This window comes from Rattus norvegicus, chromosome 20 (assembly GCF_036323735.1).
Source record: "Rattus norvegicus strain BN/NHsdMcwi chromosome 20, GRCr8, whole genome shotgun sequence".
NCBI classification, from domain to species: domain Eukaryota; kingdom Metazoa; phylum Chordata; class Mammalia; order Rodentia; family Muridae; genus Rattus; species Rattus norvegicus.
The window spans coordinates 21,025,001-21,043,613 of record NC_086038.1 but is presented as its reverse complement, the minus strand read 5'-3'; the positions used below and the strand labels follow the sequence as shown (position 1 = coordinate 21,043,613).

The following is an 18,613-nucleotide window of genomic DNA, read 5'->3' as shown; positions in this document are numbered from 1 at the left end:
TGCACAGTCGCCCGCTTAGCGCGCCAACGGTCGGGCGCTTGCCCGCGCGCGAAGGCGAGTGCGCACGCGCACGGCCGCTGCCCGCACTCACGCTCCGGGCACAGGTAGGCGCTGCGCGGGCCGTGCCAGGCGCTGCCTCAAGCGCGGAGATCCATTCACGCGGCCCACACCAACGACGACAGCCGGGCGCGGCGGGAGTGCCGCAAGGCACGCTGGGATTTGTAGTCCAAGTCTGCGCCTGCGCGCTGCGCGCTGCGCGAACGCGTCCTGCAGAGAAGGGAAACCAGGATTTTTAACACTTGGCGGAAAGCAAGCAGCTCGTTAGTTCATTCTCCGCATCCTCAGGGGGTTTTATTGTTTGATAAAACTTAACTATTATGCAAAAGGTATAGCCATTTAACTACAACTCCCGGCATCCCTCCAGGCGGGTTGACACACTTCCGGCAGCTGTTGGAGGCTTTTCGCCGCTGGGAAAAACGGAGCAAGAGGGTCGTTAACCTTCTGGTGCGGCTAGGGCCGGCTGGGTCATTCGGGGTTACCTTTGACCTTTGCTCCCTGGGAATGAGGTTTGGGGGGTCAACCTTAGCTTCTCTTAGGCCACACTGTGTGCAACGCGGAGATCCATGGATGGCGCTTGTGCTTTTCTGTTTCTTAGGAGGTGAATGGGGTCCGGCGGGCAATCAAAGCGGTCACCCTGCACAGCTGTGCGCAGCTGTTGTTTGCCGCTGGGCCTGATGACGCTGCTCCTTGACTCACCGATAACGGGGGAGGCTTTGAGAGGCCATTTAACTATGGCCAGGATTCTGTTATGCTAGTGGTTATTCATCCCCGGAGCCCCCAAGAAACACCAGTTGAGGTAGAGGCATTTGGTCAGAGTAGATTATCACTGTCTTGAGCCTCTAGTGCAATGCAACCATCGGGCTAGTTTATGGAGTTAGGTCACCGCAGAGTGATTATTCCCTGGGCTTTACAGACGTAGGTAATGGCTGGCAAAAGAAGACAGTAGATACCATGAATTGAAATCTTAATGATGAATTTAAGGTCTTCTTGGACTTTCAGAGTTAAACATGGGTTTATAACTGCAGTGGCCCAGGCAGTCCTTTTCAGTTAAACATGCAGGCTTTTTTTTTTAGTGGGTTATGTAAGCTAGCCAGTAAGTGAGGTATTCTAGGTACCTTGTTAAGTACATTAAATAATGAGTATTGTCTTAATAAACCCTCACAGAAACTCCTAAGAAGTACGCACTGACTATTATTCTCCGGCTGTACACGAGGGATTAAGTCGCAGGTGCACATATAGGATCGCGGTAAACGCAACTTAATGAAGCACAATTTGAACTGGCGTTTCATGGAACCAAGGGTCGCAACGACTTAGCTTCTGCAGTTTATTGTGCTGCTCGCAAGCTGTGTGTCTTTGAGCACAGCGTACCTTCCCAAGTCCTCAGTTCGTTCATTCATAGAGTGCTGGTTTTGGTGTCACCAGACTTCTGAACCATAGTTTCTCACCGAAAGTCCTTTGGTAGCTTAAAGAGTGATTCTAGAAGTTACACCCCAGGACTTCTGATTCAGTATTGGGGTGAATGATAGAATTCTGGTTGGGAGATGCCCACTAGATTAGCACCACGTGTGTGGGGGGGGCGTCACTGTGAGATCTGTAAATGATGAGCTAACCCCATTGTAAGTGACTGTAAGAGCAACTATTTGCTACATAAATGGGCCCTTAAGATTACTTGTGTTTTAGAAGCTGGTGATGTGCCATTCTTAAATGCACTATTGAAGTTCATTGTGCAAGGAAATCCCGTGCAGTTTATTAATAAAGTAAGGAATATTTAAGAGAGAGTTCTTTTGTTTTCACATGCAGATTTTTTTTTCCTTACTGGCTTTACTTGTAACAAAGAGTAATTAATAGGAGACATAGACCAAAGAGCACAGACCCACAATAGTTGTCTGCAAGTACATAAATGAAACTAAGTGTTTCTTCTGTAAACTGGAAGATTAGATACGTCTGCAAATGTCCAATGGCACCCTTGGGAACATAGTAACTACCACAGGACAATAGGCATTATTAAGATGCCTACAATGGCTACAAGTTACCCTTTAAAGACTAATAGGTTTAGGCATTCAGTGAGTGCTGAAACAGAATGTGGTCTTAGAGCAGAGCTTTGAAAGGTTATTTTTGTTGGTTTGACCTAGTAATGCCTCCACTCGGGCCCTCACTATTCATCTTTTAGCTGATGAAGTTTCCAGACAACTTTCCTAGGAAACACTGGGAATACTTGTCTAAAGGGCTGTTCCCAAATTACATTAAACTCTGTATGAGAATCTTCTGTGTGTGTTGAAGTTTTGGAGATCCAGTGGCTGTTGGCATATGGTCCTTTATAACTCGCAGGACCTTCATAGTTTCTTTTGATGCTGTCCTTCAGAGCTGCACCTAGGAAGGATACGGAACCTAAGGGGTTTGCCCACAAGAAGTGTTGTGTTTATAAAAAGATCGAGAAGGGATATGTTTTGATGGAGATATGGTAAGGTATGGGGAAAGGGGATGCCTCAGTGGGCCCATGCTGAGGCATCCCTTCCCCCTGAGGGACCAGTCACATGGTGGTATAGTATAGAACAGAGTTTATTTAGGGCATGGGGAAGAAAAGACAGAAAGGCAGAGAGAGAGAGAGAGAGAGAGAGAGAGAGAGAGAGAGAGAGAGAGAGAGAGAGGAAGAAGAAGGAGGTGGAGGAGGAGGAGGTGGAGGAGGAGGAGGGGGAGGAGGAGGAGGGGGGGAGGAGGAGGAGGAGGAGGAGGAGGAGGAGGAGGAGGAGGAGGAGGAGGAGGAGGAGGAATGAAGTATGGGTTGGCCATGAGCACCTGGAGAGAATGTAGAAGGAGCTAGGGGACAGAGCAGGAGCAAGAAGGAAAGGAGCACAGAGGTGGCAAGCAGCCCATTTTATAGTGAGTCAGGTACGCCTGGCTGTTGCCAGGTAACGGTGGGGCGGAGCTTAGACAAAATGCTAAGAAGAAGCCCTTTGCTATGCTTTCTGCCCCACAGTAGCACAGCTGAGCAGGATTCTGTATCCCTGGCCTTTAAAAATAGTCTTTATTTCTCATTTCTTTGTCAGAGTGAAAACGAAAAGAAACCTAGAAAAAGAGAAACGGTAACAAGAGTTGGGAAGATGCATGGGAGAAACGTTTGGAGAAGTTTGGAACGTGTGGAATATATTGTCAATAAATAGTGGTTAGTGTTTGGAGGTTCAACAAGGAACATGGAGGGACAAGGTGTTATCTCCCAAGGAATTTACTAGCAACTGTGCCCATCCCTAAGAGCATACACTGAACACACAGTATCCAAATCCGTACCATCCAGGATAGTTGCAAAGTCCTTTGGGAAGTAGTTAGATTGATGTGTCGTCCCATGATGCCATCAGTGCTTTCCTAAGAAGCAACTTAGTTTGCATGCTTGTCTTTCTCACTGTGGGACGCTACCCCCTGCCACTAAGACATAGCCTACTACCCTCTGCCGTGTACGCTATGGCAGGAAGGGCATTGCCAGATGGCACCATGCTCTCCGACCTCCCAGCCATGAGGAATGACTTCACTTACAAACTCCTCAGTCTGGCAGTGATAACAAACGAAGCGGGGGTTCTACAGTACAGAGACGTGAATGGGAGATTTCTTACTGATGTACACATGGGGAGAAAACGGAGGGTCATAGGTGCTTGTGTGTGGGGCTTTACACTCAGTTATTAGGGGTAAGAACTGGGTTTATTCCACGTCTCAAAAACTTAGCTATGGGAAATATCAGGGCATGGCAGTTAAGAGCCTCCGCAGTTAAAAATCACTGGCTACTCTTTCAGAAGACCTGGACCACATAATTGTTCACTGACATCTTTGACGCCAGTCCCAGGGATTGTGATAGACTCTTTTGGTCTTTTAGGTATCACACACATGCACTGCATGGCTATATCCAGGCAAAACACCCATACACGGAAATAATTTTTTAAAATGATGTCTGACTCAGATAAAAAGGTGTTTTCAACTCATGATAGTGTAACTAAGTTTTCATAAATTTTATTTTTAGTGATGGTTTTTAAAGGTTTTAACTTTTCCTTGTGACCCATCACCTACCTGAGGTAGTGGTAAAGAAGGATACAGGAGAAGGGGACCTGTTTAGAAAGGAGCTTTGGAGCAACTTTCATCTGTGTTGTCTGGAAATCAGTAATTCAGTTTACAGGTTGATTTACTTGCAAACCTCTTATGGACGTATCAGTAGTCTAGTTTGGTAGAGTCGGGTTAGCAAGAGTGGTGACATGAGATCTAGCAGAGACAGCCAGGCCTCAGCTCGAGTCAGCAGGAGGGACCAATGGGAACACTAGAGAAGTTCTCAGCAGGGCCTCTCTCAGAGAATGGAAGATCAGTGAAGACAGGAGACCCACAAGCGTTGCCCAGCTAGCTGTTTATCAGCAAGCCAAGCTGTCTCCATCACTCCACGGAGTCCAAACATCATGTGTCTTCGACGCGTCTTGTCTCAGCACATGTATCCAGTCAGCCTGAGCCCTTAAAAGCAACAATAAACTATCATACAGCATCAAAAGTTTTTTGGTGTGTTTCTCTCTATAACATTCCAACAAATACAGCTCAATTACACAATATAAGGCAGACCGATATATATATTATTTATGTATATATAATATATTATGTATGTATATATAGTTTATATGTTATGTTTGTATATATATGTATATTATATGTTGTTGTTAATAAAATCTTTCATCATGTGTCCTTTCATGTGTTTGCTTTACAGAACATCTCTCTTATGTCTACTGAAACGCTCCTTCATGAGTCTGCCTTAGCCTTTCACATCTGTGTTCATTTTAGCATAGCATTCCTTCACATGTTTGCTCCAACAAAACGCCATCCATCTTAAGCTTCCCCTTCACAACAGTTCCGTGTGCAGGCGAACAGGGTAATGTTACTCTCCCAGAGTCACTCTGACAGCGTTCGCCTGAGAGCCTCTCATCTCACACCGTGTCTCCTTGTGCTTCAGAAAGTCATGTAATACAACAGCAAAGCTCTCTGGTCCCAAGAGTCCACAGAGAGGTTGCTTAAAGCTATCTGTGCCACTCAGAGCTGTAGTTCCCGTGTTAGGACACAGCCTGTCCCACTAGGACTGGCCGGATCAGAAAGGGAAGAGAAAGGCTTCAGGGTTCCTGGGAGTTGTGTGGAGATAAAGGTGAAGGAGTAGTTTACTACGAATACTTCACAGCTGAGGGAGGGGGTTGCTTATAATTACAGCAGGAAACCTTTAGAGAGCTGGAAGGGGCTCGACTGGCTTCCTTTATTTTTAAACAGGCGCGACTGCTGGTGGGCAAGCATAGAGAACCCCAAGTTGACGAAATGATTCCAGGGAGACAGGAGAGGTGGTGTGAGCACAGAGCCTTGGCTTCGGAGGTCCAGCAAGCAGGGCTTTCTGACAAGCTCTTGCTTTAGGCAGTCTCTTTCAAAGTAGCCTTTCCACCTGCAGTGATAGGTAAGACTGTGAAAGCTGACATCCCACCTTTTGCCCACAGCCATTAAATTTAGGAAGGGGGAGGGAAGCAAACAGAAGCAGAAATAAACTATCAAGTTGCTTCGTTCATGAGAAAGTCACTGGCAGAGTCCCCCACTGGTATTTAGCACCCCCTCTCTGCTAGCCCTGCCCCTGTCTGTTTAGCTCCCTTCTCTCTAGTAGGATTTAAACCTTGGGAGTTAGGCTTCCCTTTGGGTTTCATTCTTCTTCTCCTCTTCAGTTCATGATGACTGATTTTCCTTTATTCACAAGATAATCTCTCAACTTTTATACAGATCTTTCTCTACATTCCATTTTGCCCATCTCTTGGTCACACTGGGACTCGGGTGGAAGAGTTCCACATTATTAGCACTCTGGGCTGCTGGAAGACAGTCAATAAACTGTTAACACCCCCTCCCATTTTAGACACATATTTAGACTATATTTAGTTATTCTTAAATACTCGGGGTTCGTATTGTATTCATATTCCTTTCCAGATTTCAAAACACGTTTTCTCATCCTATATTATGAATGAATATCACGTTGTAAGAAAAATAAATAATTACCAAATCAGAAGACTTGGATGCACGGCTTTTTATCTCGGTGTCACCTGACTTCACTAGAGCACCCCTGGCGGGATTATGGGAGATGATGTTCATGTTTCTGTCTAGCATCTCCTTTAGCCAACACGCAGAAAGGGGCCATTATGAGAACAATGCAGGCAAACAAGACAGATCCTTTCACCATTCTGTTCACTTAAAGGCATCACAGTCCTCTTAACCTAGGCCATGTTCACTAAGATCTTGGCTCAGGAGCTCCTCTCCTCCTGCTTCGTTTGCCTCTCTGGACTCATGCTCATTCCTCTGGTGTGGAAGCTGTCTCCTTAGTGCAGAGACTTTTGGCACTGGGTTCGACCTTAGGTGGTCCTTACCCCAGTACACTGCAGATGTCTGTGGTGTTACACAAGCTATAGACACCATTTTCTGGCTGATTCTGTAGATCTTTTCCCACTTGTGATTCCTGTTTGCCAGACATGTTTACTCCACTCCTGGGTATAAAGGTGCATGAACTGGATTTATAAGCCAAATGTTTACTGATATTTCTTTATAGAGACATTTACTTTGAAATAATTGTAGAGCCAGGTGTGGTGGCTCACTCCTGTAATCCCATCACTGGAGAGGCTGAGGAAGGAGGATCACCAAGGGGTAGAGGCTATTCCAGATTACAAAGTGAGACTTGTGCTTAAAAAGCTCACAAGGGGATGGGGGTGGGGAATAACAACAACAAACCCATTTGGAATCCATGGGATTTTTACCATTCATTAAAGTGGAAAGCAGATTTGCATGCTAAGGAGATAGGGTATTTATTTACTTTTACATAAAGGAATACTTTTGGCTGAATGCTTAATACTAGGGACACAGAGTTTCTTCCCACTGTTTTCCGAGTTGGTCAATAGTCTTGTTTCATAATCGCCTGTGCTGAGAGCACCTCAAAATGACAGAAGTGCATTCAGGGTTGTGCCAGAAGTCACTGAGCATTCTACGTTAATACTAACCCAAAACTTACATCAAAATATTGTCTTGTAATGAAACTCAAGTCAGCACTTCAAATGGCCAGTTTTCAAACCCAGCACTGTAATCTAACTAATTTGAAATGTGCTGAGGGTCAGTGGTTAAAACTACAGAAAGCCCCCATTTTCCCTAGTTCAGCCATCATGTCAGAAGAGCAGAGAATGCTGTGTGTACAACGAAAACCCTGCAGTCATTTTACAACACGCAGCAGGCAGGACTCTGAACAAGGTGTTGGAGGCGATGCTCACTGGTGGGGCATGGTGTGACGGCATGTGGAGTGCTCACAGGGAGTCAGAACCAAGGCTGCGGTGATGTCATCCAGTGTAGCACAGGCGAGCACTGCTAGGCACGCCTTGGCCTGAGTAAGCCTTTGATTTTGAAGAAGTGTTTGGTCATTGTGCATTCAAAAACTTTACTTGACATGTTTTTTTATGCCCACCTCCTACATTCACTTATGCAACACTTTCTGGGTCACAACCCACTGAAGTGGGAATTTCTCATTTTGTTTGAGATTCAGTCGTGTCGTGTAATATTTTCTGGGAAACCGTCTTATGAGAGGATGTTTTGTTGAGAACTGACCCATGGTGGTGTTTTACGGGAAGCTGCCTGGTGAAAGGGCATGCGATGATTTGCTGGAGGGGACACGTGAGAGGACACGGGGTGTTTGGAAAGAATATAAGTACAACTCCACAGACAGTGGATGATGTTCTCCATTGGTTTTTGCAACTCTTTGCTGATCATCATTGGGCTTCCCTGACACTGGTCTTTGCTGATGACGCTCTTGCATTGGTTCGCCTTGCTTTCTTTGTCTTGCTTTCTTCACCTGATCTTGCTTGTGACTTCATAGAGGGAAGCACACCAAAGAACCTCTGGTGGTATTCTAGCTGCTTCTTGCTGCTTCTGTGGACTCCTGGTGATCTGCAGGGCCTTGCAGTTTCTTCTGGATCCAGCTGCCGATGCTGATTGGTGTTTGGTGTTTTGATAGTGAAAAGGACTGCTGACAATGAAGATTGGAATCACCCCCAAAGAACTATTTCCGAACAGGTCCATAATCCCCGTTCCCCACTAACCTTTCTTTTCCCTACCACTGGTGGGGGGTGGGCTAGGAGGGAAGTTGAAGTGTTAACCATAATTAAAGTAGGTTTTGAAAAAATCTAAGTCTACCCGCCACAGTTTAAGAAGCTGGACTATGGACCTGTGTATGTAGGATTGGGATAGGGAAGAACTTAAGCTGGTTCCTTTCCTCACCAACTTGTTCCAAGAAGACAAGGGAGAAAGGAATGAAAATTAAGGGAATCTGCAGGCCGAGGTGGGGTGAGGTACACCCACATGTTGCTAAAGAATAGAAACTTTCGCTCTGCGCAGCCTGACATGCTGCCAAAGGCCAGTGTACTGGACAGTTGCATGTCAACTTGACACAAGTTAGAGTCATCAGAGAGGGAGCCTCATTGTGAAAATGCCTGTATAAGGTCAAACTGTTGGCAAGCCTGCAGGGCATTTTCTTAGTGATTGATGGAGGAGGGCCCCGCCCATTATGGGTGGTACCATCCCTGGACAGGTGGTCCTGGGTTCTGTAAGAAAGGAGGCTGAGCAAGTCATGGGAACAGAGAGGGAAACTAGTGAGCAGCACCCCTCCATGGCCTCTGTATCAGCTCCTGCCTCCAGGTTCCTGCCCTGTTTGAGTTCCTGCCCTGACTTCCTTCAGTGATGCTCAAAAATGTGGAAGTGTAATACAAATGGAGCCTTTCCTCCCCAACTTACTTCTGGTTATGGTGTTTCATCAGAGCAATAGTAACCCTGACTGAAACAACCAGGCATGCCCCTTTGAGAACGGATATGTGGTTTCAATGGCCCCCTTACCAGCTTGATACTGGAGAGGTTGTCCTTTTGTGCTTTAAGCAATGTGACTATTAACAGACCCAAAATAGTCACAAACTGTAAATTAAATTCAAACACAGTGTACCTCTCTTAAATACTCAGCCCCCCTCCATGCTTTTTGTTTTTCTTCCCCCTAAGAAGACATCAGCCATCTCCACCTCCTCCGCTTTCCCATCTGTCCTTTTCCTCCTGGCTGAAGTGGAGAGATAATTTTTTTTTACTTTCTATTTATTTTAATTAACAGATTCTAAACACAAGTGGTAAAACAGTTGATGTTCAGCTTAAGAGGCAGTGAAAGGAAAAGTTGGCTTTCCTCTCTGTGAGGAAATATCTGTGTGTTAGTTCCTGGCATCTGCCTCAATGGTGACTGCTAAAGGGCAGGCGAGGGTTCCCAGGTTCTGTGAGCTTGCAGGTGAACAGAGCCTGTGCTGGAAAGTGCTCGTTAGGATAAAGCTGTTCTTCCTTGGGAGTTGGCCTTCCCCAAAGGATGCTTGTGTTTCTGCAAGGTCATGAACTATGTGTGCATTTAGGATCAGAGTCCCTAGGAATAGTGAGCAGGCTGCAATCTAATTCTCTAAGCATTCTGATTTGTGAAATCCGTAGTTCTTCCTTAGTAGGATTCTGTTTAGCCCTTCCTCTTCGTGTGTGTGTGTGTGTGTGTGTGTGTGTGTGTGTGTGTGTGTGTGTGTAATTCACCTTGGTAATTCATCCTTGGTAATTCGCCTTAAAAACACATTTAATGCATTTGGAAGACTTAAAATAGTTATGCTATTGCATGTGCTTCTTTCAGAGATAACCTTGTGAGTATTTTGAGTAAGCCATCTTTCCCAGCTATGGGGGAACTTAACTCTGAAAACTTGGATGCCCAACAATCATTGGTCACCAAAGCCACCCTGAGCCACACTGCCTTCCATGTTCATTGACTTATTCCCTAGAAATAAAATTTGGAAAAGGAATGAGCAGAGTAAATGTGCATTTGTTAAGGAAAGATGCGACACTGGTCCTGAGAGTGGGAGGGGCTCACAGGAGGAACAGTGCCTTGCTGCCTGCCACGAGTCTTTATGATCAGAACAGGCAGGGATTTGGTAGAAACTCAGGCAATTTTTTATTGAACTTAGTCAGTTAAAACACACACACACACACACACACACACACACACACACACACATACACACACACACACACACACACACACACACACCTCAGGCTCGACTAGTTAGAAGCATACACAAGCCCTGTGTGTGGTCCTGCCCAATCCCAGGAGTGGTCATGTGGGCTTGTCAGGAGTTCACGCTGGTGTCCAGGTGAATCACACATTGTCATCAGGGGCCCTGATGTATCATCTTAGAGAAAATGTGAGAAATCACAGAACAGTTTAGAAGTGGGGCGCCTGCAAAACACTCTCCTTCCAGATTAAAAAGAAATGTGGTTAAATGACAATAAGCCATGTGTTTTCATACTGTGAACCACCGTGGAGCGCTACAAAAGACATTTTAACTGTCTTTTTGAAAATACCATGCAGGGGACACTCAGCTACGCATACAACAATGATCTGGTTTCTCTTTTGTGTCACGTTGTATTGTTTTAGCTGCTGTAGATTCTATCGACTCTTCTAGAATATAGATCATGGCGCCGAATGAACGGGAGCTCTCGTTGAAAGCATTTGTCATTATTCTGAGTTTCCACAGCATATTTTTCAAAAGAATAAAAAAAATTTCCCTTCTAAGCCCAAATTATCATGCAATCAGAATGCCATGTATTGCTGTTGAGAGAAGCAAAACATGCCTTGAGTTAACTACACATTTCAAGGAGACGTGCTGGGGTAATTGACAACCAGCATCCCAGCACCAGTGGATGCCTCTAAGCCAGCAGCCTTCAGTTTAATTAGATAATTAGCCCCGGTCAGCCCGAGATGAATGCACAGGCAATTAGCAATGAATTTGGGCTACCAAAGCCCATTTTTCCTCCTTTGTGCTCTTTGGCCGTCATTAACAACTTTAACTACTGAACAATTTATATCTTCACACTAACAATCGGCTTTATTATCATTGAATTCTTTGCAAGTGAGAAAGCCATGAGACCTGATGTTGGTTGCACAACATTAAGTGATTATGTTAAGTAATGCCATTTATTTGCCTAGCCGTCCCACTGCTGTATTATGTCAAACAAATAGGGCTTTTAGAAGCAGCGCACGCTCCGTGATTTCGATGACTGCTTTATTTGTCAAACACAAGCAACTAGCAAGAGATGTACCTCCATTTGTGGCTGTTTCTGAGTAGCTCTCTGGAGACTTGAATAAAAGGAAACTTCCATGTTTTTTTCCGTTTGTTTGTTTGCTTGCTTTTGAGATGAGGCCCTCCAAACAGAGCCTTTCTTCCTGTCTGAATGCTCCTTAGACCCAGAGCCCTCGTCAAGAGCATCAGTAAGAGAGAGAAGGTTCTATGGGCTCACAGGTAACAAAAGAAACCACTGTGGCCTTCTCTCGGACGCTTCTCTCTCCTGAGTGTTTTCCGCCATTCTGGCCCTTGCTTTGGGAGTAACCGAAGAGGAAAGGACTCAGTAATGCAGGTGGGAGGTGCAACCAGCAAAAGGCGGCTGAATTCCTCATACTTGCCTTGGAGGCTTTTGTATTGCTCTGGTTTTTGACATGTGAACCAAAATACGAAGCTACATTTCAGTCAGAAATGAGTTTTGAAAGCGGACATTTTAAGTTTCTACAGACTATTTTGAGTTTTGTAATGACCACTGGAGGACCATGTATAGTGGCCAAACCCAGTCTGTTCCCATGACAGCTTATGACTTCCTTGATGAGCAGACCTTCCTTTTCATAAAACTCAGCCTCACTATTCACCATCTAATAGGATTTGGGAGATTAAGCCTAGCGTTAGAAAATTAGTCAGCCAATTAATAGCCGTTTAGGAATCAATTAAAGAAATGTATTACTGCTTAAGCAGAATTAAAAATGGATAAACAGAATTTTTCTCGTGGTTGGAGTATGAATGCTGGCTGATAGTTTCTCATCTTAAGACTTCCCATCTGGCTGATCTGGGAAATAATTCTTTCCTGCAGCAAAGCAGTAACTAGCAATTAGAGTTTCAAAAATGCCAATTTTAATCATGGCTTCCATTTCCAAAAAAGAAAAACATACATGAACTATATAAAGCCTCTTTCTTTATTCAGTGGACTGTTTTGAAAAGCAATTTAAAAATCTCAGAATCAAACTGAAGGTAATTCAGAAACTCGAAATCCCCCAGCCCTCAGTCCTCAAGGTAGCTTCACTGGCATTGATGACTTCTCATTCAGACAGCAACTCTACAGCGGCTAGCACATAGTAGGCCTTACTCTATGGCAGCCAGCACACAGTAGGCTTTCTCCATGATGGCACTTGGTGTTTGGGGTTGGCAAATCCTTTCTTGTTGGTGATGTTCTGTGCGTTGTAGGATATCTACCAATACTCTCGCCCCTTTGCTCTGTAACAATAGCACAAGCTTCTCCACCTACCCAGGCCACAGAACCAGATACATCCCCATCTGTTGCCAATGTACCTATGCTAATACCTCCAGCTAAGAACCCAACCACTGGGGGCTGGAGAGATGGTTCAGCGGTTAAGAGCACTGACTGCTCTTCCAGAGGTCCTGAGTTCAGTTCCCATAGGAAGAACAGCAGTCTCAACTAACCCTTGAGATGTCTCAGACACGGAGCCGCCAACCAGGCAGCATACACCAACTGGTATGAGGCTCCCGACACATATACAGCAGAGGGCTGCCTGGTCTGGCCTCAATGGGAGATGTGCTTAACCCTCAAGAGACTTGAGGGCCAGGGCAGGGGAGGGCAGGGGAGGGCAGGGGAGGGCAGGGGAGGGCAGGGGAGGGCAGGGGAGGGCGGGGAGGGCAGGGCAGGGCAGGGGAGGGGAGGGCAGGAGAGGGGAGGGCAGGAGAGGGCAGGAGAGGGGAAAGTAAAAGTAATAAAAAATTGTACACATTTGCATGCACTTAATTAAACATAACACAATATTTATATGCATATTATATGTACAGTGTGCATATAATACACACATGTATATACATATTTGTATACATATAATACACATGTATATGCGTACTTATATCCATTTATATAAAATGAAGTATGCCAAATTTGGATGTGCAGATACCCTTTAGTAAGTCTTAATAGAGATGCATCAGTCAGAACCTTGATGATTTGGGGGCTTCTGCACCCAAGTTTTATAGCTGATCTTCGCAGTGGCCCTGGCAGCAGTATTTCCACATTAGAAACCCTGGTCCTGCTCCTAGCATGCCGGTATCCCCAGGAACATCCTTTATAGCAGAACTGACATTTCAGTTTATAGCTAAGATCCCCGTTAGTGCATACTTAGCTTCTGACTGACCTTGTCTTTCAGGCAGAGGACCCAGGAGAAGCCTACCGCAGGCCTAAGAGCGACTCTGTGAGCTGGCAGCGCCCTGGCTGAGAGGGCAATGAAGCAGGCAAACACTAAGGCTGCCAATGAGTGAGTCCTGTTGCGCTCATCAGCTCATGAAGGTTAGTTTGCTTCTGTCCGCTACTACTTTTATCCTTGTTTCTCTTTTTTCTTTTTTCTAAAGTAACGAATAAGCAAACTTGGCGATCTTTAGCAGGTGAACGAATAGGCAAACCACGATCAACTCAGACAGGAGGACCGCAGCCGTGGAAAGCAAAGAGCTATGTAGGCAGTAACATATAGAGAAAAGATACGGCAGAGATCTAAGCGAAAAAAGCCGCTCTGAAAAGACTACGTGGTCTGTGAGTCCAAACCCAAGATTGGGGGAGAAATAAAGACTCTGCCGAGAGTTAAAAGTTGACGGCTGCCGTGGGCTAGAGGAGAGGAACGGGTGGAATAGCCAGAGCAGGGCGCCACTAGGTACTGGAATGACCCTTTAATGGTGCCGCAGTAGAGAAAACATGCAGTGTGAATTCGCCGCAATCCATAAAGCGTACACAGAGAGTGACTCCTGACGTAACCCCGGGGTGGGTCCCGAGGCATGGTGACGTGTCAAGGTAGCTCATCAGCCGTAACCAGTGCCCCACTGTTACATGGCAGTGCTGACTGTGAGGACTTCGTGCGTGCGCGGGAGTAGATGGGGTGGGAATCTGCACTTTCCACTGAGTTTAATGTGAACATGTTTTGGGACGTCCAGCTGAATGTTGCAGTAAAATAAAGTAAGTCTCTCTTGCATTACTACTCTGAACTCTAGTCTCCGGGGATTTATTATTTGACCTCACAATTTTTAAGGCCCCTTTGCCTAATTCAAAATTGTCAAAATGTCTTACCTAACTGACAAATTTCATATTTTTACCTTTGATGTGTCTGTCCTAATCTAGCATTTTGGTTTTACCTTTCTACTCTTAAACCAGACTTTCCAAGAAGCCTTTTCATAAAGAACATTTGTATTATTAGCAGTAACTGGCATAGCAGTACCAATGGCCAAGACGGTGCTTAACTTCTAGCATTTTTCTCATTTCCTCCACCCCCTTACTAAACAGTCTCCAGGAATAATTTCAGGGCTGCTCTCAGAAATCCTCTTCTTAAATTCAGCCCTACGTTTTGTTGAGGTTAGGTTAGGCCAGCAGATGTCTTGCTTAGGATTTTAAAGGAGAACATTTAGTCAGGGCTGGCTTACAGTTTTAGAGGTTCAGTCCATTGTCATCATGACGAGAATCATGGCAGCATGCAGGTAGACATGGTGCTGGAGAGGACCTGAGAGTTCTACATCTTGGTGCAGAGGCAAAAGAAGAATAATACTGTGTCCCATTGGCTAGACTTGAGCTTCTTAGACCTCAAAGCTCGCCTCTACTGTGACACACTTTCTCCAACAAGGTCACACATTCACGTGTCACTCCATAATGGCCAAGCACTCAAACACATAAGTGTATGGGGGCAGCACCACACCTGGCCTGGGAGTGAAGAGACAGAAGCCCTAGAGCTCAAAGTGAGGGAGGCCAACCAAGATGGCAGCCCCTGAGCTATTTCCTCACCACTTGGGGGCAGGGATCAGGGAAGGAGAGAACCTGGGAAACTGGCTTCACCTGTTGACTTACACTTTCCCACAGCATGTAATGGGTGTCTTTGTTTTTATTAAACACAATCCTAGATGGTGCCGTGAGTAAATGGGCCGGGATAGTGAGCCATATTGCTTTTGCCTTTTTTCGAAGTGCATTCTGGACTCCACTCCTAGGAGAGATGGTGGAATTACTGGCGGAACGTTCTAGAGAGGGGAAGAGAGTCACAGAGGACTAAAGAGAACCCAAGGCTGAGGTGTCTCATGTGTGCTTTGCCCAAATGAGGAGAAGAATGGTTCTGAATTCCTCTCCTCTCTGGTAATAGTCATAAAGGGGGAGAGGGACCGGGGAGTAAGTTCAGTGGTAGATCCTTGGCCTTGCATCAGTATAGCCCTGGTTTGCTACCCAGCATCACCTACATACAGAACGGGCGATAGGGGAAGATCAAACTCCTCTATTTCTGAGCCGTAAGTATGAAGAGATAAAGAGAACTGTCAAGTAATCCAAGCAATGGTTGCATATGTATACGGTTATGGGTGGGAGGGTGTGCACTCGTATGGGGGTGAGAGATATCATTCCTCAGGGGCAATCCTCATCTTTATGTTGATACAGGGTCAATCATTGCCCTGCAATTTGCCAAGTAGGCTAGACCACTGGCCAGCTAGCCCCAGCAACCAGCCTCCCCACTGCTGGGATGACGGACTGGCCTGACTGGGATTAGAGCTACCTTGCCTGTCTGCTTCTTAACTTCTTTTTTCATGTAGGCTCTGGGACTGGAACTCAGGACCTCATGCCTTCAAGGCAAGAATTTCACAGGCTGAGCCATCTACTCGGCCCACCAGTTAATAATTTCTTATTGCCAATGGCTTTGCCTTCTAACACCGATAGAGGTTTGGAAGCACCCAGGTCTGGGATGCCTGCCACAAACAAGGAGCACACCTATCTGTGTGTGTCACCAGTTGGCGATAAGCCTTACTAGATGCAGGGAAAGGGTCCTAAAAAGGCCATGGCCACCTTGCAGCTTCTGCAGGCCTTTGAGAACATTCTCCTGGCTCCTTCCCATTCCTAGGAAGGCTGTTTCCAGAGTAGCCAAGCAGTAGCTGGGAGGACGGAGTGCAGCTATGACAGCATCGGTTTACAAGCCTTTGGAATGAAAGGGATCAATCTCATTATTCCCTGTTGTACGTTCAGAGGAGAAGTAGGTGATGATCTGAGGATGAACCATTGTGGAAGTGAGCACCTTAGTCACCCAAGACCTCACAAGCTAGGGTTCTGTTACCACACATCAAGCTGAAGGTGGTTTGGAAGATGCAGCCCTCCAGTGGCTTTCGGGTCAAAACATGGAATTCATCAAAAATATTTTCCTGAGCAGCTCTCTGCTCCCAAACCCCGTGGGAGAGAGACCTCACCGCCTGGTCAGGTGGGCACTCCTGAGGCTGCAGAGCGGAGGAGACCACCAACACTGCCCACCCCTGCCCACATCCCTGGCCCAAGAGGAAACTGTATAAGGCCTCTGAGTTCCCGTAGGGGAGGGCCCAGGAGCGGCAGGACCCCTGCGCCTGAGACACCGCCGGAACCTGAAGGAAACAGACCGGATAAACATTTCTCTGCACCCAAATCCCGTGGGAGGGAGAGCTAAACCTACAGAGAGGCAGACACGCCTGGGAAACCAGAAGAGACTGCACTCTGCGCACATCCAGACGCCAGAGGAAAACACCAAACGCCATCTGGAACCCTGGTGCATGGAGGCTCCCGGAAAGAGCGGCGCTGATCTTCTCGGTTGCTACCGCCGCGGAGAGGACTTAGGCAGTACCCCACGAGCACACTTGAGCCTCGGAACCTCAGGTAGGACCAACTTTTCCCCTGCAAGAAACCTGCCTGGTGAACTCAAGACACAGGCCCACAGGAACAGCTGAAGACCTGTAGAGAGGAAAAACTACACGCCCGAAAGCAGAACACTCTGTCCCCATAACTGGCTGAAAGAAAACAGGAAAACAGGTCTACAGCACTCCTGATGCACAGGCTTATAGGACAGTCTAGCCACTGTCAGAAATAGCAGAACAAAGCAACTCTAGAGATAATCTGATGGCGAGAGGCAAGCGCACGAACCCAAGCAACAGAAACCAAGACTACATGGCATCATCGGAGCCCAATTCTCCCACCAAAAAAAAACATGGAATATCCAAACACACCAGAAAAGCAAGATCTAGTTTCAAAATCATATTTGATCATGATGCTGGAGGACTTCAAGAAAGACGTGAAGAACTCCCTTAGAGAACAAGTAGAAGCCTACAGAGAGGAATCGCAAAAATGCCTGAAAGAATTCCAGGAAAACATAAATAAACAAGTAGAAACCCATAGAGAGGAGACACAAAAATCCCTGAAAGAATTCCAGGAAAACACAATCAAACAGTTGAAGGAATTAAAAATGGAAATAGAAGCAATCAAGAAAGAACACATGGAAACATCCCTGGATATAGAAAATCAAAAGAAGAGACAAGGAGCTGTAGATAGAAGCTTCACCAACAGAATACAAGAGATGGAAGAGAGAATCTGGGGAGCAGAAGATTCCCTAGAAATCATTGACTCAACTGTCAAAGATAATGTAAAGCAGAAAAGCTACTGGTCCAAAACATACAGGAAATCCAGGACTCAATGAGAAGATCAAACCTAAGGATAATAGGTATAGAAGAGAGTGAAGACTCCCAGCTCAAAGGACCAGTAAATATCTTCAACAAAATCATAGAAGAAAACTTCCCTAACCTAAAAAAAGAGATATCCATAGGCATACAAGAAGCCTACAGAACTCCAAGTAGATTGGACCAGAAAAGAAACACCTCCCGTCACATAATAGTCAAAACACCAAACGCACAAAATAAAGAAAGAATATTAAAAGCAGTAAGGGAAAAAGGTCAAGTAACATATAAAGGCAGACCTATCAGAATCACACCAGACTTTTCGCCAGAAACTATGAAGGCCAGAAGATCCTGGACAGATGTCATACAGACCCTAAGAGAACACAAGTGCCAGCCCAGGTTACTGTATCCTGCAAAACTCTCAATTAACATAGATGGAGAAACCAAGATATTCCATGACAAAACCAAATTTACACAGTATCTTTCTACAAATCCAGCACTACAAAGGATAATAAAGGGTAAAGCCCAACATAAGGAGGCAAGCTATACCCTAGAAGAAGCAAGAAACTAATCGTCTTGGCAACAAAACAAAGAGAAGAAAAGCACACAAACATAACCTCACATCCAAATGTGAATCCGGTGGTTATACGGTTTTGTTTTAGGGATATTTCATTTTTTTAATAACGGTTTTAGCTGACATTCATGGAGAGAATGAATCCTTAGAACTGTGCCACTAGTGAAAGGAAATCCTGTCTAGAGTATGTTTCTTTACAAAGCTGTGTCACACCATCCTTTGGGCCCTCTGCTGGAAAAGTAGAATCAAGTCTCAAATAATGCCTTTTAAATTGTATTCTCTAGTATTATAGATGTAGGACAGTACTGTATCATACCTCTGTGGATGTAAAATAGCTTGTACCTGCTTTATGATACGTAGTAGTGACTGTGCTTTATCAGAGCTG

General features: G+C 45.6%; 1 protein-coding gene across 4 annotated transcripts in view; it reads left to right on the top strand.

Annotated features, from left to right (window-relative positions):
* The first annotated feature begins 12,921 nt into the window (after positions 1-12,921).
* The window catches only part of LOC108349059 (uncharacterized), a 50,564-nt gene continuing 44,872 nt past the window's right edge, over positions 12,922-18,613 (top strand). For 3 of the 4 annotated variants that reach the window (XR_010060811.1, XR_005497749.2, XR_001842457.3), the window contains exon 1: positions 12,922-13,521. The gene's annotated coding sequence lies outside the window, so the exon portion shown is untranslated. Of the gene's footprint in view, positions 13,522-13,613 lie in introns of all 4 variants that reach the window. The other variant, XM_063279627.1, reaches the window with a different exon arrangement.